At 36.5% G+C, this 22,021-nt stretch overlaps 1 protein-coding gene across 1 annotated transcript in view; it reads right to left on the bottom strand.

Annotated features, from left to right (window-relative positions):
• GUCY1A2 (guanylate cyclase 1 soluble subunit alpha 2) overlaps positions 1–22,021 on the bottom strand; it is a 141,315-nt gene that overhangs the window by 22,757 nt on the left and 96,537 nt on the right. The window lies entirely within an intron of this gene.

Genomic DNA, 22,021 nt, shown 5'->3' with positions numbered 1-22,021 from the left:
AGGATTTTAGCAAAGCATTTGCAGTGTCTCCTGATTTCTGTATAGACAGCACTGCAGCAAGTCAATCAAACTTTCTTGACACCAAAAACCAAAACAAAACATAACAAAAGCTAGGATCAGAACTCAGAGAATATTCTGTTACCTCCTCTGTTACCTTCACTGAAAATCTAGGTCAAAAAAGAAATTTGTAAATAAAATGGTTAATGAAATCAATGAAAAACCGCTCTGTAACTCATTCAAAATATAAGATTTTCTGTTAGTACATTTAAGTTGCAAATCTAAAAGCAATTTATCTGATTATTATTGAATGTCAGATGTGCCATGAATGGAAATGAGATACTATTTTACTGTTTGTTTTAATTGCTTCAGATAAAATTGTTATCTGCTCAGCAATTTTAAGACGATGATTCAGGATAAATTTAGATGTTCTAGTATTTCCATGACTAGAAAGATTTTGACCTTATTTCCAAAGCAATTAGCAAATGAAGGCCTGATGATGTCAACACTATGACAAAATCGAAACAGAGACAAATTGCTCACAGATGAAGGTGAATCACGGGCAAAAAAGATTTCAATATTCAGTCTAACAAGTTTCCTTCACTTCATTCAGTGATCTCTCCCACTCTGTGTCACACTCGTTCCCCTCTCAAAGACACGCTGATAAAGAACAAAGCATGGGAACACATACATTTGGTTTTGGCCTGTGCATTCTGTTAAAAATAGCAATCTTAAAGGGAATTACTATAATATATGTGTTATGCATTTTGCCACTGCAAAAATTCAAGCGTGTTAACATTCTTAGTCAAGATTATCTCTGCCCATCTTCACTAGTTTTTATCAACTAATTTATATTACTGTAATGCAAAAACAGCTAGACACAAATTAAAGCATATTTGTGCTATTGTTTGTGTGGGTGAGAAAGACCAAACAAAAAAAGAAAGAGACTTTAAATCTCAATTATCCTCGCATGTTCTTTTGAAAATTAAACAATAATTAAATAATTAAACACATCTAGTTTTGGATGCAGTAGCAGATGATAGTACGCCATATCTATAACTTCCTTGTTTGTCACTACTGCCCAGCCAACCTTTAATGACACTAACTGGGTGCATTTGGCAGCTGAAGGACACAGATGCCTAGCCATAGATTTTGCTTATCCAGCATTATCATTGCATGCTTTTTTTCCTGATGTTGCTTTTGTCTGATTATGCTTTATTTGAAACGTTTCCAGTCAACTTCTTCACCCAAGAAGTACAACCTTTGCTGATAAGAGCTGACAGGTCCTTTAGCTCTTAGTCCGATTCATTACTCCTTTCCTCCCAAATGCATGCAAGATGTGTTTTTTTGGAAAGAATGCCTTTATTTTCTGGTGCTTTGTTCTTTATCAGTGTGTCTCTGTGAGGGAGATGAGTGTGAAGATTAGATCATGACAAATAAATAATTTTTATTTGCATTTAACTGTAGTTGAAATTTGTGGAAAAATGAAATAAAGTAAATGAAATCTCACTCATTCTTGTATGCAATAAATAAAACTCAGCATAACTTATTTTTATTTACTGTTCATTAATGATCTGCAATAAACAAGACACAATGGAAGTTAACCAAACAATTTGAATGAATTTGGAAATATATTCCAAACTAAAAATACGCAATTCAAGAGAGAAAATTGGAAAATTCTGAGTGAAGACCAAAATGAACTTGAGTTAACATGCAATCTGGTCACATAAAAAACATAGTCTGGGGCTATGAACATCATATGACAGTCATAGTTCCTTCCTACTATCTTCTAGTTAATCACACTGAAACTACTGTTAAAACCTAGATACTTTCAACAATCATGATTTCTGAGAAGATCAAGAATCTCTTCAGAAAGGATTTGTTTAGGGGGAAACTAAAAATCTGTACTCACAGATTGACCAAGGATTACTCAATAGGGAAAGCATGATTATAATCTTCAAATATCTGCAAGGTGTTAACATCAAAGAGGGCGATATGGCAAATAGGGACACAACTATAAATAATAAAATTTAAATGAAGACATAGGTGAATATCCAGCTTACATAGGCCTAAATAGTCTATATTAATGGCAGCGACAGGCTCCTGAGGCGTGTTAAATTACATCATATAAGTCTTTTCATTATGGCACTAGCAAAACACTTGTAAACACATTGTAAGGAGGTTGACAGGAAAATGGACAGGATGCATTAATATATGTATGTCTTTTTTCACTCTAACATCATACTGCATTTAAGGACAACTAATTAGAAAGTGGTGATACATTTGAGGGTTTCAAATGACTGCTGCAAAGTCTGTTTTCCTGTCATCCTTAAGAACAGATGGGGTAGGAGAAAAATTTTCAATGTCCTGAAACCACTTATAGAAGCAGAAATTTGAATTTCAGTTTTAAATTAAGTGTAACTCAGTTCACATGGTCTTTAGAATTTCACTTAAAGTAAAAAATTAAAGAGTACAGCAACTATGTTGAACCAATTTTACTTACACTATAAACTCAAATTTTTAACTTCTTTTTCATAATAATAACATGATGATTTATGTCAACACCATACTCTGCAGTATCAAGTACAGAACATGCATAGCAAATCAGTGCAATCTTGGCAGAAAATGTAGCATGATTTTTTTTATAGAGTCATCTTTTAGGGATGGGACTATCAGTTCTGTTAATACACTGCAACCACACCTAGTCATGTTATTTTGGCACAAATTATCACAGCTAAACTTAATGTGCATAACTATCAAATCAAACCCTTTCACAGGAAATACTTTGGCAGCTGTACATTCAGCCTCCATGAAGATGAGAAAAAGGATCACCTCACTAAAAGGCAGCAACCTCCAGCGTATAACAAGGCTACATTCTACAGTGGTTTTGACTCAAAGACACAAAGCACTTTTGAAGCACATGCCCCAATTATCCCTATTTACTCTATAATGCTTCACTTTACAAAATGGCTTGGTCTATACGAACTAGATCCCTGTCAGGGGAAATTAAAGCAGTAGCTGTTCTCAAAATGTACACCAAAGTCAAGACAAACTCTTATGGGCATACTAGGGTGTAAATCAACATTTGATCTTTCAGATCTGTGGAGTCATTTAGTATGAGGAACAAAATCAGTCCAAGTAAAACTCTCAAAACACATGAAGTATAGAAGCACAAATTCCATCAATCCACTGATCCTTTTCTGTTGTACTGATTTACTTGAAGAGCTGGCACACCTATTGTATCATCAGTGACAGGGTCAAGAGAGCAAAACTAATTATGTTACATTACCCGTCCAAACCCATGATCATGCATTTAAAAATTTAGTTGTTAAAATTTTAATCAGTGACTGACATTCTATAGCAATAAATTCATTACTAAGTAAAAATGTCATGGCTGCATTAGAAATGTTCAGGACTGAAATGTAAAATGAAAACAATGACATCTTTAATTGGATTGGTAAAGCCCATAAAATTAACAGATTCACTTATATAAAAACACTGTAGATGATCCTTGAATAAAATTAGTCAAAACATATTTAAAATTTCTCATTGTAAAAGTGTTTTAGTCCCAGAAGCTTCCCACATTAAGGGTTTGGCTTCATACATTTCAAAGCTGTAGCACGTTAAATTCCAATTACTTCATAAAAGGTAGGCAGTGTGCGTACAAAAGATACTTGGAACAAAAGACTGCATTATGGTGTGTCTCAAAGCTCATTATAAGCAGCTACTACAGTGGACTGTGTCTGATAAATCACCACAATTTTTCTTCATTTAATCTTACTTAGAAATTGATCTTGGTTTGTAAGCAAATTCAGAGAACCTTAATGTACTTCTAATAATCCCCATGGGAAAGATGAATAATGTTCAGACTATGTGTTCCACAGACATCATTCCCTATTGCAGAAATGCAGGAAAAGTAATGTGGGAAAAGGAGTTTTCTCTTTCCTTTTCTCTGAAGTAAATGAACCATTTTCTATAAAAATAAACAGGAGCTTTCTTCATATCAGCAACCATAGAAATTCATGCAGCTGAACTTAATACACAGATTTGAACAAACAGAAGCAAATCTTCTCCTTTAAAGTCTACATTTCATTAATGTTTGTCTAGATCATAGAACAGTGTACCTCAAAAAGCATGCGGATTTTTAAAAAATTATGCCTATGTGTGAAGAACCTGCTAACAAGGAAGTACACTTTCACATTAATCATGAGGAAATGTTGTCAAGCAAACACAAGTTCTTTGTATCTCTAAATTTTGCCCCAAACCAAGAAAGGCTTTTTTTAAATTTTTAATATCTTTAAAGCTATTACCTGCACTGTATGTTTCAGTGAAGCATATAGACTCCATGCTATGTTAACATAGGCTTGTTCAATATGGCCATAGAGGCACAGCAATGCTACTGGGTCAGCCCAAGGGGCCATGAGGTCACTGTCCTGACACAAAACACAGCAGTTGTCAACACCCATAAAACACTGTCAGAATGTGACAAATGCAGATGATAACTTTCCAGCCTTCCTTGCTTCCAACCAGTTCTGACTGGGTCTTCTGACATGAAAATGCATCACCTTCTGCTGAGCTTCATGTTCTGTGATGCCTCTTATGGCTGTTCAAACTAACTGGTGTAAATCCGAACAGGTAACTCCGATATTTTTCTCTCCCTTAATTGTCAGCATATTTCTGGTCTTCTTTCTTTGCTAGATTTTTCAAAGCGATGCAGTGAGTGGATTCCTAAAACGTTTACTGGACTGAAGGGAAGCTTTGTTGTAACCCTCAAGCACTAATTAATGGCAGCTTACTTGACTGCAGCTCCTTTTTCCTTGGTTTGCCATCCTGGCTGTAAGGACAAGGCAATGATAAGACTGACCTCTAACTCAGCAGCAAAAGTCCCTTGTCTTTATGAAGTAATTAATTAAAAAATTGGCACACAATGAATTTTTAAATATTTTTCATAGGAATGGAATCAGTTCCGCTTAGCCTGGAGACATCTGGAAACCTTCCCCAGAAATGATTTCTAAAAAGTAACAGTTCTGATAATGTGCCATTTCTGTGGAGGTCACAAGTGGTGCTTCTGGCATCACCTCAGTACAGTCCAACAGAGTTTAAAACAGAAGGTAGCATCAAAGCACATGATTTAGCTGACTGCTTTCCATCCAGTTAGCCTTGTGCTGACACCCACAGCTGACAACACACTGCAGCAGATCTGGATTACACACAGAGCAGCATTTGAACCTTTTTAATGAACTCTCACTAACTCAAAGGCTGCTTAGAAAAGGATTTGGGTCAAAGGCAGTGTAGGACAGCAGAGGGCAATGCAAGCTGGTGAGTGGGTAGTGTGCTGTGAGATGGTTAGGATGCCTGGGTTTAAAGAGAACAGCTATCGGGAAGCAGAGAGGGAGCTGTGGCAGCTAAGGGTGCGATAGAAGATAAAACAAAGGCCTCTTTCAAGGCACTCATGGGAAGGACGACAATATATGTTTATCCATATTAATCTATGGGGATTTAAAAAGCTGTAACTACCAAATACCTAAAGACTATAACCAGTATGTCTGAGTATAACCACATGGAGTAAATGAGAATCTTCATCATAGGAAATGACTTAAAATTCCAATGCAAGACAAAACAAAGGAATGGGAGAGGAGGAGTGTGGAGTGGGGGGACCAGTGGAAGTTAAGTTTTAGTATGCAAAGCCCATAGTGAAACATGCCCACAACAGACAAAGATGTACATCTGGTTTTCATGCACCAGTAAGAATTTCAGATGTGTCACAGCAAACATGGAAAAACTATAATTCATGTACCAGTACTGGTCTATAAAGGTATCATCTTCTGTTAGCCCAAACTAATGAGAGAACACAAGTTACACTCTCATTTTGGAACTTGTCCAACTAAGTTGTCAATATGCTCAGGAAGTAGTTACATCCACAGGTGAGGGCATTATTCATAACATTGTCATTACAGTGCAAGATACATCAGGAGATGGACTTGGAAATGTTTGCAAACAGAATCAATTCAAATAAATGCTTTATCTAAACGGCAAAAAAACCTCCTATATTCACATCTGCATAACCACGCATTCTGCTGAGGAAGCCACAATTCCAGTTAAAAATTTGCTCTTTGCTGGTGTCCTTGCAAAGGAAGCAGCAGAAATCTGGTATCACAGACCTCTCAGAAATTTCCACAAATGTCACTGCTTTCTACAGCCTGTAAACCTGCTGTTTGGTTCTTATGCACATGGATTTTCTGTTCAGAGGTGTACAACCACCTCTACAGAGTGTATGGGCTTTTGCTCCTTTTCCTTTTTTTGGGGAGGAGAAGGGTAGAGTACAGAGAAGAACTTTAAGGAAGCCATCAGGGTTCCCTATTGCTTTCCAGTCGTCATAAGACCAAACTAAAAGCAGTCATCTGATACAATTTGGTCATAGCTCCAAACAGAGGCATTTATAAAGTAATTTGGGGGGGGTTCAGATGTCCACTAAACATAGATAAACTTCTAAAAAATGCAGTTATTTTTCACTTTTCAATTCCTTGAAAAAAAACTTTCGATTCTTCTTGCAAAATATTGTTTAAAGCTTAGATTTCATTCTAATACTAGTTTTATGTGGGTGTGCAATGTGATGTTTGCTGTTAGGGTTAGAAAGAAGAACTGTTTAATTTTGTATACAGTGCAATTTTAAACATCTTTTCTGAGAAACAAAACTGAAATGAGAAAATGATGACAATTTCAAGAACAGCCATTATCCTATTTTGGGCTTAATGGTACTCCCTCATATGGAGTGTGGGACGTTCACCTTTTTATCATGTAAGCCACAGAGATTAAGCTTGGTTTTCCTTGCTCCTCTTAAACACTGGCTGCTCTTAATGCCTTTTTGTCTTACAAGAAATGCCATCTTAATCTTTTAAAAGATCATTAAAACTAATGCATTTTAAAATAAGTCTTGATTTAATATGTGCAAAACATTTCACCAAAAACAAAGAAAAAAGAAATCTCAGATGGCTCTACTTATGGAACTGCCAAAACAAGCAACAAGCGTAATATATACCTTACTCACACTTCTAAGTTAAGGTAAGTGAAGCCCCTATACTACCACTATCCAGCATGCAATGGTTAGCCTCATTGAAAACTAGACTGGACACTCTGCACCATGTTATAGACTGCAGTTCGTAGAGCGTGGCTCCGTAAGCTTGTGAAGACATAAGCCAAGAGACAGTTCTACTACAAGAACAACCTTTCTCTGTTCTGCAAATGATATATTTGCAAACAATCACTTTGATTCTGAGTGGCTGTTCATTTCCTTCTAGTCATCAACAATCAGACCAAAAAACTCCCTCACTGCATTCACAATGGAACAGAGCTTTGCAAAATTAATCTCATCTCCTGTAAACAATACTTTGCGTGTGAACAAGAGTAGGCTTTATTACTTAGCTATTTGCCATTCATTCTCATGCCTCAAAAGTTTTTCTTCTGTCTAGAGAACAAGAATGTCACATAATTTAGGTAACCAATACAGACAATGCAACAAATGGCAAAAATCAAGGAACAGCTCATGAAAAACAAAAAGGCTAAAAATTTTTTTTGGCAAATGCTCAGAAATAACAAAAGCTCTGAGAATAGAAGGATGTCAAAGTCTTCTCAATATGTTTTTAACTAGCAATTTCACAAACTTCCTATGAGTTTGTTGGGGAGCAAATGGCAGTGTATAAGCAAACTATGAGGACATGGTTTATTGGTGGACTTGGAAGTGCTGGCTTAATGGCTGGACTTGATCTTAAAGGTCTTTTCCAACCTACATGAGTCTATGGTTTCTACAATTCTGTTCCATAAAAGTTGTAGGGTAAACAGACAAATATATACCATGGCCCCAGTTATTGCAGACAGAATTCTTTTTTGCACTCTCTTCTGTTGTCTTTGTTATATGAGCTATTCTAGCTACTATATATGTCATTACTTCAGAAAAAGGAGTTGACATTTAGCTGCAGAGATCTGCAGTCTAGGAACAGACAATAAATTAGACCAGAATGTAAGAAAACTGCATTGTATCAGACCAAAGGGACATCTAGTTCACTACTGTGGGCTTGGAAGCAGGCACAACACTTGAACAGAGAGCCCAGTATGCAGTGGATGGTACCCTGGAGACAAATGGGGTTAAATGAAGGACTCGCTGAAGCCTGTGAAAATTTTACTCTAATAAATAGAGAAAATTTCGGAACTTACAATATATTGTCCATGTTAAAATTAGCATGTACTTAAATTAAGAGTGTTTAAGAGTTTATATAGGAAAAGGGAAAGACTCAGTCACTGATTTTCATGTTGTCTTGGTGCATATAAGCTAAGAATTTAAAGTGACATCCTTAGAAAATATCCAGCAATATATTTACAGAAACCTTATGGATTTCTCAGGCTTCCACAGGCTTTAAAGCTGAAGTTGTGATTATTGCAAAAGCTGGATTAAAAAATAAAATTACTACCTAAGCTCATATTCTCTTGAACACTTCTGTTAATAATTCATCTTTCAAAAAAGTAGCTACAGTAACATATTTTGAAGTTAACTTTTTTTGTAATGATCTTTTTTATTATGAAACACCTGAACTAATGAAAAAAACAAAATTACCTGTTCAGTGATTATCCTTACCTTTAGTTATAACAATAGTGTGTAAAGCTACACTCTGCTCATGTATGCAGATCAGTCACATGTGGGTTTGCTGAGTTTGGTCTTTCACAAAAAATACATGTACGTGTACACACCCATACATATGGGAAATTTATATATACAGAAGGACAGATTTCAGTTTGTTCTGGTGATTCAGCATTTCTGTCTTTATCACTTAAAACTAAACATAATTATCTCCAGTATGTGAACTTGCTATTAAGTAATTTTCTATGGTAAACAGCTGTCAATATTTCTTTCAGTAAGTCTAGACAGATGGAGTTTTCTAGAGAGTCAAAACCAGATCAATTTAGGTCTTGTAAGCATCAGCTAAATGTACAGAAATTTGAAGGTAATTTTGTAGGTTTAAGTCTTTCACTTTGTAATTCAACACAGCTAAGGTAGATCCTATTTCTTACATGCATTAACAATTGAAGATACAGTTGCTAATTAAATGCAATTTGTTTTTTAAAACTTACTTAATACTTCAGAAAGCCAAATGTCCTACAGACAAAAGCTCTCACGGATCTGATTAGACCTTCAGAACCCTCTACCATTTTCTAAAGTCATTCCATGAAAGTAAAATATATAACTCCAGAGAGATACCGAGCAGTTACAGCTTGTGTTGATTTTAATGCCTCAGAAATATTGCACATGCTTTTGGTTTTACAAGTTGGTGCAGTGGAACCACCTTAAGCAAATTCTTGAAGACAAATAGACTTGTAATAAAGAGAAGAAAACATTTGGTTTATGTATACATGTGTGTGTATCCCTTTCAGTCTCTATAATCTGATGGTCAGAAATGACTGTTTCATATGAGTTTCACTCAGAAAATCAAAGTCTGAACAAAGGTAGCTAAATGCAAAATATTTTCTACTCAAGTAAAGGGACCTGAGCTCAGCTTCCAAAACACTTAGGTGTACAAATGTATAATTAGCTAACCAAGTTCGAAATTATCTATAAAACCTGGACTATTTTTGATTAAATGAATAGGAGTTTCGGTCAAAAAGACATTTGAATAATGAAGCTGTTCTCTAAGTTCAAGAAACCAGTGTGCTGTGAGATGATCACATTTTCATAACGTTGTAAAGAAGGTGCAATAACCAAGTAGTGAAGATGGCCTATACAACCAACTCTTTAAATTGAGAAAGATAAAAAGATACACATGAGATGCAAATAGAAATCACAAATAAATAAAAGATCAAATTCCTATAACCAGGGACTATAAATACAACTTTTTTAATATACTACCTACTTTGAAGTTTGTAGTGTGTAGCGGTTTTCATTGTCCTACTTGAGATGCCCTACAAATGCCTGATTTTCAGACCACAAAGGTCAATTATTTTCTGACAATCACAGCATTTATTTTCAAAAAAACACAGACACATTTATTGGAACAACAGGGAAATGTTTGTGTCATTTCATATTATATATTTGTTGTCACTGTCATAGATTAGTCAAAAAAAAAAGAAAATACTTCTTTAAGGTAATGTTTTGTAACAGTCTGTTTCTTTTCAGTGAATCATATTGATGCTCCCAAAAGAAATGGTAACTTTAATTCTGCAAAGTGTTGTTCGTGGCTACAGAGTGGGCGTCACTATGCAGAAATAACAGTAGTAAAGCAATAACAGCAGTTAGTCCCTTTCCCAAAGAACTGAGTGGTAGTTAAAAAAAATCTCCCTATATTTAGGATACTTTTTCTTCTGATAAAGGCTTTTACTACTTTTTTTCATTCATTTTCAAAATGCAGCACAAATGGACCTAATACAAAGTAAGCTGTCACAGAAAGAAAAACAGGTATTCTATAGAGAGATGACAGAAAAGATAATTTTTTAGAAAGGCACATAGGAATTTAATTACTCACTTTCCATTAAAATTAATGTAAGGGGTGTCACTGCTTCCACAGAAAAGTGAAAATTTATGCTGTTGTAAAGAACATCTTATATATCCCAGATGAACATCAAATTTTAACAACATAAATATATCATCACATTACCTGGGACAGAATAACTAAAGACTTCAGTATAGGTTCAGATCTCTGTGGTTAGGAAGCAGCCTTGCTGACAGGGATCTCAGGGTCCTGGCGCACAAGTTGACAGGGGTCAGCAGGGCACTGCTGCAGCAACAAAGGCACATCGGATCCTGGGTTGCCTCTGCAGGGGCATCTTTAGCAGTGATGGAGACATATCATCACACTCTACTCAGCTTCTGTCAGGCTGCACTGGAGCTCTATGTCCGGTGTCAGCCCCCACTGTTCCAGAAAGACACAGACAGACTGGAGAGTGTCCAAAGGAAAGACATGAAGGTCATCATGGGGCTGGAGAACCTGCCCTATGAGGGAAGGCTGAAGGAGTTAGGAATTTTCTCCCTGGAGAAGAGATTTCCAAGAGGGGAAACTCATCACAGTATTCCAGTACTTAAAAGGCAGCTACAAACTGGACAGAGGCTCTCAGAGGCCACAAGGAGATGTCAAGGGGTGAAAGATACAATTTGTACCAGGAGATGTTTCATCTCAACAATAGAAAGAAATTTTTTACAGTGAGAACAATCAATCACTGGAACAACCTCTCGAGGAATGTGGTGGAGTCCCTAACATTGGAAGTGTTGCAGTTCAAGCTGCAACTGGACAAGGTGCTCAATAATGTCATAAAGTCTTCCTCTCCTGATCTTCTGAGATCCTTTCCAGCCTTAAAAGGTTGTTCTATAACTCTATGACTTTCCATAAACTTTGTTTTAATCAATTCTTGGCATTTTAGAAAGTAAAATGATGGTGAAGGCTTTAACCAATATTAGAATATTTGGCTAAATGTCAAGAATTATCTTGCTCACTCTAGGAAAGCTATATCCCAGCAAGAAATTAGCCAGGGTCCTTTGTTTTATGGTGTGGAGATTTTGCAGTAAGAAAAAATGGGATCTCAGAAATACATCTCTTCCCATCTCCCTCCTCAGGGTTGATTCTTTTTTCCTGGAACAAAGCTCCAGGTCTTCCTTCAGGATAATCATCACTTGGACCCCTCCAAGTTCTGCCAGGTGGCAGAAATTCCTGCACATCCTAATCCACTTTCCCCTTTCTTTTTATTGACACAATCAAATAGGTCACATACTAGGACTGAACATCCTCATATTATTTGTGCCTTGTTTTCCCTTCTTCTCCATTCAAAACTAGTGTTTTTGCCTCTCTTCTCATCTATTTTTAAAATGTTAAAGCAAAACAAAAATTCAATAGAAATATGGAGATTGTTTTGTTAAAAAAAGAATTTGAGATTATTCAATACAAAGTCTCTGAAGATGATTATTTACATTGACTTACTTTTACCATAGTTTAAACTAATGAGAGATATTTGAACAGAAAAGGCTGTTGCAAATTCCTCTGAAGTATTGGCATTTTTTCCAAAATACTCTATGTCTCGTATGAAAGGAAGCTGAAATACCATTAAACATTCAGTTTATGGATTTATTTATGACAGGAAATGCATTTTTCCTTAGGGAACTAAACTATTCTGAAACAGTTGAACAATGTTGCTTGAACTTGTCAGCTTCAAACAGAAGGCCAAGTATAATCCTCCAGCATCCACCCCCCATCTGAACTGTTCATTCAAATACAGCACAGTGTAATGACTCACTATTTAGCTCAGAATAACGACAACAGTTATGTGATAGAGATTTTTAACTGGTGCTTACAACTGCAGACTTTGACTTTTCTCCTCAGAAGTGTGCACACTGGCATGAATGGAAGAAGCAAAGTAGAGAACTGCCATTGACAACTACACTTTCTTCTTAACCTTGCACAGTAGATGCTGGCAGATGCTTCCAAAAATCCCCTAACTGTGTATGTCAGAGTATTGAGCAAGATCTGCATAAAGGTTACCATGTCTACAGGATTACCCACTGGGGCTGAAAAAGATGCTGATTTCAATGAGACAACCCATAGGCAGCTCCTCTGGGACTCTATGCAAGGCTCTGCTTGCAATCAAGGGTCAGGACTACTAGGTGCTCTTCCTTGCAGCATGAAAAAACTTTGCGTCAAGCAGGCTCTTCCTCCAGTGAGCAAAATCCTCCCAGCAAAAGTATATTAAAGGGACAAAAGAACTAACACGTCATGGAGAGGAGAACTTCACCCTTTAAATGTGTAACAGAAGTCATGAAGTATAAAACAGAGCCCAGCTCCATTTGTTTTGCCATTTTTTTTTTAATTTCCAGTTGCACTTTATCCAAAACTATTCATGCAGTAGCAGACTAGGGAGAGTAGAGGAAGAGTAGATGGGATGAGGCCCTTTCTTGAATCTTTTTCTCCAGTCTGCATCCCAGTGAAAGAAGAAGGAGCTATGATACCTAGCCCATGTGGAGGGTCAGATGAAAGGAGGAGGTAAATTTCCCCTATTTGCTGCCAAAACCTGCAATTTATGGTACACTCTGACTCCAGAGAAAGTAAACCATTTGGATTAGGGGACTTCCCTGTTTGGACCCTTCAAAGAGAGACAGAAATTTGATACTATGATGTAAAGGTGCTTCTGAAACAAAAATATTGTCCAGTTTAGAAAAGAAAATGTACATAACTGAGATTACAATAGTAAATAAATACCACTAGCACTGAACAGAAGAGGCTCTTATTTTCAGGCAGTTAGAACAAAAAGCAGCTGCAGACAGTTTGGTCACAGTACAGGGCAGCAGCTTCCTGACAGCATCTCAGCAGCTGGAAACACGGACCCTGAAGTAGCAGCCACCTCTGCAGCTGCAAAGGGCATGGTATTTTCATCTCTACACCTCCTTCAGAGGCCTCTGGGATCACCTGTGCATATTAACCCAGTAAGGTAGCAGTTCAAGCCCAGCAGCATTTTCTGGTCATGCTTAAGTCATCATACTGCATGAAAGCCAATAAAGCACTATTTTTATGCATAGTCTGTGCTTGTTTCTTAGTGTATTACTGCTTATCTTCCATGACTCCTTGTAGGTTTGTGTATTACATCACTTCCTTTTTAGTTTTTGTGTAATGTTTTTCATCTCTTCTCCACCTCAGGAGGTAATAAAAAATAGTCTTGTAGTCAATAGTTGAAACTTGTCTTTTTAATTTTTATGTGACAGGAAGACATACTGATGGAAGAAGAGAACATATATTTAGGACTTAGAAGAAATAAAATTTCAGCACTCAGCTACCCTGGATTCCCTAGGCCAATTCTTTAAATATTCATGAATAATTTCAAATTATACGGTTTTATTTCTCTATTACATATAAACACATAACATCGTTGTATATGCTGCAATTCTAACTTTAGATCTTTGTCCATTGTTCCTTTTGTAAAGATGCAACAATGTCAACCTTCTGAAACTCCTGTATACACCACAGATTAATTATTTATTCACCTCATGGGTTGCATTTCTGTTGTTATTATTACTTACTTTCTGTCTGAATAAAGAATCAATGACAATAATAACAAGAGAAAATTTCAACTTTAGCATCAAAGTCCTCCACTGACTGTAAAAGTAAAAGCCAGAATGTGGCAGCTGCACAGAGTCCCAACGCCAGTCCAGAGGCAAAACAGTATCACAGGATACCTTCCATTCCAGATAACCGAGATCCCAGGGTTTTTTTCTTCAACAAAAACACAACTTCAATACTTTACTATGTCTTGTCTTTTTTTTCCCCCTCCCCCAGGTCATTGTCCTAGTAACTACTGGTATTTAGCATTCTGAAGCAAGTTTTGATCACAAATTTACCGAAATCTGGTAAATTTGCCTGATGATTTGTTTTTTAGCGTTCAGTATTCTCAGCCAAGAAGTGTTTTCTATGGAAAATTCCCAACCAGCTCTACTACTAGCCAGACATCTGGAGTATTAGTTGGAGGTGTTTGTGCCTGGAATGACTGCTGAACCGTGGGAGATGTCACACCATGACCTTAAATCTAACTCCACAATACAGCTGCACATCCTGTGGCCACAAATCCCCTGCAGGGATCTAAACCTTGAAATCCTTGCTGGTTTTCCCTGTGCATTTCCTTAGAGCACCTGGAGAAGAAAATAAAAGTATCTGTTCACTGTGAGGCACCAGTACAAAGTTATGAGCTAGGTGAAGCCATCATAGGAAGGTTTTGTCTCTCTTAAGGAACAGGAAATATGACTAAATTACAGAGGCGTTTCTATGCTTAGATAAATCTAAATACTGTGAGTCACTAAAAGTTGTGAACATGTAGTAGTCACTGTGAACTAATAAACAATTGAAAAGTTCATAAGGTGCTCTGGGTAACTACCCCAGTTTCTACAAGTATGCTTTATCTCTGCCACAGAGACAAGGATAGATAAAATGGTGCTTGTGCTTCCTACTTGCCAGAAAGCGAATGTAAAAGAAAATAAATGGCCAAGCCTAAGGACAAAACTCAATGATCCTCACGTTATTAATTAGCTCTCTGCTCATCTTTTTCTTCCAGCAGTCAGAAAAAGAGTATCTTCACAGCCTTCTAGTTTATTCAAGTTAGACTTACACTGGGTTGCCAATCCTGATATCATCCCTCTGCCTGGGCAGGCTGACCCTTACGTTATACAGGATCAATCCCTAGTAGCTTTGAAAATCTAAGTTCCTGAAATGTATGCCATACGAAAGAACAACCGACCTTTTGGGAAACTACCCTCTTCAGCAGAATAAAGATCAGTCTAATTTTTCAGATCAGATTCTTCCACAAAGCTGCTACTGTGCACCCACTAGTCATATGAAATCCCACTTAACCTTATTACTGCAAGACACATGCAGTAACACTGTCCTACAGTGGGTGTAACATATAACTGGACGTGACAAAGTCCCTTCAAAAGAAAATAAGTTGCAAATAATGGGTGCGGGTTTGTTTTCTTAAAGCAATTGGTAATTATTAAAATCAGACAACAGGAAGCACCTGAGTGAAGATGACTGGAGGGCTCAGGAAAGTGCTTTTTCCCTTAGAGTAGACTAAAATAATTGGCAATTTCCCACATGCCATGGACAGATGTATTTCAATCAGCTCCTCTCATTTTGCATTTCCAAAGGCACTGGGCCAAACCAAGGAAGTGCAATCATGAACTTTCTTTAAGTCCAGGGAACTGTCACCAGGGCTGACTTTGACTCACCATGTCCCAAGCAGGCTCTCACAAAAAAGTACCAGGATTCCCTGTGGCATGTAGCTCTGGATGCTCCCCAAAGTTGTTGTGCTGTCCAAATGCTGGTAAACTCACAAAACTAAGAACTCTCTCAAATCTCTTAATGGAAATGTTTCTTCTGTGGAACTGTTTCTGATTTTTTCTTTTAACACAAGAATATTTCTGATTTGAAGTTATACAGCCTGAAATAGGATATCATATACCTTCTAGAGTCTGATGCAGACCTTAGGTACGAGGCAAAGTTGCTAGGAGACCACAGATGAAGCAAGGAGGATCGCAGTAACACAGCAGCTTTTCACACAGGGCTGATGAGAATGCCTGCATCAGCAGTCAGCCTTTCACAACTTAAAACAAACCAGACAACCTTTTACTGCTTACGTAAACATGTACATTTGGTGAGGACCACTGAATTGTTCTAAAACTAGCATGCCACAATCTGAATAAAAAGCAAGGCAATAAACACTGAAAGCGATTACACAAACAACACTCACTACTCTCCCTCATTGTTTTTGGGAACGGCCCCTTCTCTTAGAAAATAAAAATCCCATATATATCCAGCAAATGTTGGCACTTTCTACTTGTGTTCTGGACCCAAGTGACATATTAATGGAATGCAAAGGGGAATACTTAATGAGCCAGCAGAAGAGTACACTAAAATTCATTGCCAATTTCTATGTTATTTAGAAAAGTGTATCACTCTCACTGTGGCCATGAGCCATTACAATCCATACAGCCTTTCTGACTCTTCTGTGCCCTTACTCATGAGGCAGAGTTCATGCTTATTAAGATTTACCACCTGGTAAGCAGAGATTACAGATTTTATCAGTCAGGCTTTCATTGTTGCAGTCCTCGTTATCACAGGTACTTAAACAGACAACATAAACCAAAACTAATGCGGCTGTAATGCCTGTAAAGTCCCACAGCATAGACAGGCTACACTAAAGGCTCTATTTTTAAAGCGTTATTTGTCACCTATATACAGAGAGTTGAAGCACAGAAAGTCTGGATCACATCTAAAATTCAAATGGAAAGCCTATGACCGAGCAAAGTTGTGAATCTGTGTTTCAGTCCAGCTCCTTTCAGTGGGATCATGTATCCTGCAAGGTATTAACTTGCTCACCGTTTAGGTAGGACTTACCTGACAAATACTAATTCATATATTTCATTATAAAGTAGACACTGAAAGCATGACAGACTAGAATAGCTTTACTCTCTTAAAGAGGGGGCTACAGTAAAAAATTTAGCTGTACTTGTTCACACTGTCAGTGCTTGAAATTAGATTATGTTAATCCCACTCTTCACATGAAATGGTCCTTCTCCTATGGCATTTCTTCTTTCTCTAGGTGATAAATGAAGACTGGCTCTTGAGTTGATAGTGCTGATATCAGACTACACTGTTTGAGCACAGCTTACAAATCGAATAGTAAAATAGCTTTGGAAACACACATTTGAAAGCTGGAAGCTCCAAGTGTGTCAAGCACTACATCGTGATAATAAAGAAACAACTGAGTCGAGGACCAGACTATGTCATGCAAATACAAGGTCCCACCTATGTCACCTGAGAATAAATTAACTGAATTCAAGACAGTATCAGCTAAAAATTATCTGCACTACTCTATTTGATTATTCCATGAACTAGTCATTAGCAAGTGAAAAAAAGGAAAGATGAGGGTATGTATTTGCTTCTGTTTGTGATTACAATATTTACAGGCCTAATTCTCATGTTACTGTATCATAAATCATTTGAAAGACATGACATTTTTCTGCTGTAGCAAAACATTTTAAAATGTGTTTTGAATTACTGTGATAGGGCCCAATTTTTATGTTTTAGATAGGAATACCTGTACACAACAAATATAAATAATTGTAGTTAACTTCAGCAGCTTTATGTTAATAGTTTATTTTTTTTCTCTGTGCATTCCCAGTTCTGTATCTCTTCACAACCCTGATAGGACCACCTTCATACACCACAAAAATAAGCAGATAATATTCTCTTGGAAAAATCTCATCAGTCAAAAACAGGTATGTTCTGCCAGAGCAGCCCTTTTTAACAATTAAATTATCAGGCAAGATTTGAAGCATGACAAAAAGTGATCTCAGCGATAATATTCTATGGGTTTTAACACATCAAATGAGAACTGCATTGCAACTTTTCACTGAAGGTCAATGCCATAGAGAATTTTCCATACAGCATTATCTCTAGCTATTAAAATTCATGTAATTCCACTTAATCTAAAAAAAAAAAAAAGAGTAGTAAAATATGAAGCATATTCTAAATTCAAGTAAAACTCACTTACATGTAGGAAATAATTTTAAATCAATATTTTCAGACTACCATCATAGAGCACTACATATAATTTCTTGTACAGAACCTATATCAAAGGAGTGCTTCCAGAGCAAAATGTTTTACTGAAAGGCTAAAAACGCATATCCAATTCTACACGCAGTGTCTGTGGCAGAAGTTCTTCTTTTGTGCTAAGGCCTTAGCTCATTCTAAAATAACGGCATTTTGCCTCAAGTAGAACTGAGTTTAAAAAAAAAAATCATACACGTGCCCGAAGCCTTCTCCATCACCCACAGGGGAATAATCAGCCCATTTTCTGTTACCAATATTTCTTTCTTACAACACTGATAACAGGATTTGTGGGTGCTGCTATAATACAGCTTGCTCTCTCTTTCTCCAAAACAACAGTTTCTCACTACCCTTCAAATCACAGGCTTTTCAGGCAGGTATGAGAAGTGCAGGGTCAGGGTCTCCATTCTTCTCATGCATTTCTGCTGCCTTCAGCTCTGCTGGGAGTGGTGAATGTCTGAGCATGTGTCAGCTGCACACCATGGTGCTCTCATCAGCATGCTATGAGCTCTGACTCAGAAGCAGGAGCATCATCTGGATATAAACCAGACCTATTTCATAGACCTAGTCACCATCCTGAGGTCCATCACTGTTTGCTGACCACACAAGCATTGCTCTGAAGGGCAGATTTTTCATAAAGTGTACATGACTGTACAAAAAATTTACTATTGTGATCAATACAATGAATACTTTCACATGATAACTGTGTACCCAGATAACAATCTTTATTTGGTTATCTGCTAATGCACTTTTATAGGTGAAAATCTTATCCTAAATTCCTTCTTATGTGATATGGCATTTTTTAATTCATTTATTTACTTTTTTATCCTATCTTTCTGAGACTTTGTCACTTAAGATCCACTGCTATCACATGAATGAACATTTCAAGCACTACAAAAAATAAACACTTGCATTCTAGTGAATTCAGTCCTTAGATAACAACAAAATATATTCATCAAAGTAATTGAGAAAATAAATATATTCCATAAACCATAATCATAAAAGGTAGACATATCTAATTGAGCAACCATCAGTAACAGAACAGAACAGTGTTGTTTATTCCTGAGATCAGGAGGTCCCTTATTTTTAGGAATTACGTTTTGAAAAATTGTCTCAGTGAAGCACTTGTCCCCTTCAAAATGGCTTCTAGACTATCCTGAGGAATAAAGTCAGAATTTAGTCACAGCAACTCATGAAAGCTGTCAAAGTTATTAAGAATTGGGCATGAGGAAAACTGCCCTCTGATTTCAAGTTCTTTTCAAATATCCAAATACTGATGTAGGTTTTTCAGTATAACGAAATAAAAGATGCATTAGGATTCTTTATCCAACACACTTGTCAAGGACTCAGAAAGTGTGACTTGTACTCATTAATATGAATCACAGATAAAAATTAAGGTCAAAATATAGTTAAACCCCTGCATTTGTTTTGCCATCTGTAGCAACAGGACCATCTCAAAGTAACCACATTATAGTACAATATAGTTCACTGTTTAAAAGTCAGGCCACTTATAAATATCTTATAGACCACATTGTTTACTGTGATTTTAATATAAATTAATATTTCAATATTTTAATGACAAGGTTTAATTGTAAAGTGTGTCATGCAGTAAGTATCCTATTAATGGTTCTGACCTGAGTCCATAATATCTTTTACAGATACTTAGGGGTTTCTTAAACTTCAGGTAAGTCCAACTTCTGACTTCACGTAGGGCAACCTAAAAGTTAAACCATGTATTTAAGAGCATTGTCTAAACTCTTAAACATGTATGGCTTGGGACCATGCTCACTTTCCTGGGGAGCTTGTTCAAATGCTTAACCACATTTTCCTTATATCCAATCTGAACTTCCCCTGACACCGCTTTAAGACATTTTTATGCACGTGCAGCATTTGATGTAATGGGAATTTGTGACACAACGGAACCCTTCATGGTTTTTAAAGTGAAAAACTGTCAGCAAACAAAAATAGGGATCACTCTGGCCAATTTAACATTGGCCAGAAGGCAAAAGTCACATGAACTGAATTTAGAAATAACATATATGTTTTTAACTGTTTTGATCATTGACATAGCCACTAGGAAAAACTATATGTTCTTCGCCATTTGTAGGAGGACTCATTTGACAGCGTATAGAATCATACAGAGTAGACATCCACAGTTAAGCTAAGACCATAGATTTCCCTTACAGACAACTGAAAAAAATACGCATTTTTAGGGTGTGATTCACCTCATCCTAGAGTAGACACCTGAACTAGGACAAAGTAGACTTCTCCAAAAATCCTTATTTCAATAGTTTTACAGGGTAAATAACCATGTGAGAGGAATCCTTATCTCACTATATTTAAAATCAAATCCAAATGCCTCTGTGAAAGATAAGCCTTATTTTTAAACACAATTTCTAGGTTACATACAAAGGTAACAGCAACATTCTACAATATTACCATTCCTCCTGCCCTGAAATCCCTTACATCTAAAACTGAAGCCAGGACAACCAAGAACTGCTGACGAGTTTCTCAGTACCCCTACTTTCAGTTTAAGTATGATGAATTCACTTTTTTCTTCTGAGTTCTAAAGGAGATTTACTAGCACTTTTTGAAAATATTTGGTTATTCCTTGCATTTTATTCTATGCAAGCATTTTTCCGCTGCATTGTCTTTACAGATTCTCTTACACAGCCAGTGAAAACATGAGGAATTTTCTGAAAAATAAAGAGTGGTAATGAAAATGGTCACAAAATGTGAGTCAGAATAAAACACCTTCAAAATTTCCTTACAATTGCAGCAAGTACTCAAGAGAAAGTGAAAAGATAAAGACAACCTGGAAGACCACTCTCCCAGCATGTGACAGTGTAGCTAGCACATGTTAATCGTCCATAGTTACTGGAAAAATAGAGAAATAAAATCAATCAAGAAAATATATTTTAATAGGATTAAATTAATACTTGTTTGAAATAGTCTTTTATCAAAACTGAAAATGCTACATCTTCTAGTATCCTCAGAAAAAATTTGTCTTTTAATGCTTACTCTGTCTTTTAATGCTTTAAAACCATTTTTCTTCAAGATCCATAGTCCAACATATTTTTTCAGAAAGCTATTCTTTTGAATATGTGGACATTTTTCAACACTCAAATATTTTATTGTGACATTTTAAAAAATTCATAAGCATCATTAATACTTAAAAATATTTTATCCAGAACTCTATACCTATTTATTTGAATATCGTGTTGCCATATTTCATGAAATTGCTTCGTTTGGTTGCCTTGCATCCATACTTTCCTTTCTGTGCAGAACAAATCATTTGGATTAAATCTCTCTTGATTCACCATACACAAAGAGTTCAAGGAATATAGTTCAAGATATGACCTAACTAATAAATCAGGAAGATTTGGAACTCATAGGTATACAATTTTCTTGCTCAAGAAACATCTTAACAACACCTCTGAACACATTTTTTTAAAGAGTTATCACTTTTCTGTCAAGTTTTAAACCTTCAAAACTGTCTTTCCATTTCATGGGGGGAAAAAAGGACACATTTTTGATGTAACCTTCATTTTTAACAGACTAAAGGAACTGCAGTTTACAAAGTTAATCTCAACCATGATATAAATCATCCCATGGGAAGTCTGTCTGGCCTTCTCATCCAGCCACATATAGCTTTCGTTAAAGGCTTTAGACAGTGTTGAATACTGTTCTACATAGTACATAATACTCTCATAATACTCTCATTCTCTTGGAAAACAGAAGGCTTGTATTATGGGAAGAACAATTTAACCAAAAATAGGAGTGAATACACAAAATGAAAACAATATATAATCTGACACTTGGAAAAGAAAGGTACATGTCTATCTCCATGATTTTTCTTCCTTGCTACATCTCCCTCTCTCCTACCTAAACATTACCAATTCCAA

Source organism: Neopelma chrysocephalum, unplaced genomic scaffold (assembly GCF_003984885.1).
Source record: "Neopelma chrysocephalum unplaced genomic scaffold, ASM398488v2 Primary Assembly neopelma1_43, whole genome shotgun sequence".
Taxonomy (NCBI): domain Eukaryota; kingdom Metazoa; phylum Chordata; class Aves; order Passeriformes; family Pipridae; genus Neopelma; species Neopelma chrysocephalum.
This window is presented reverse-complemented; position numbering and strand designations above follow the sequence as displayed.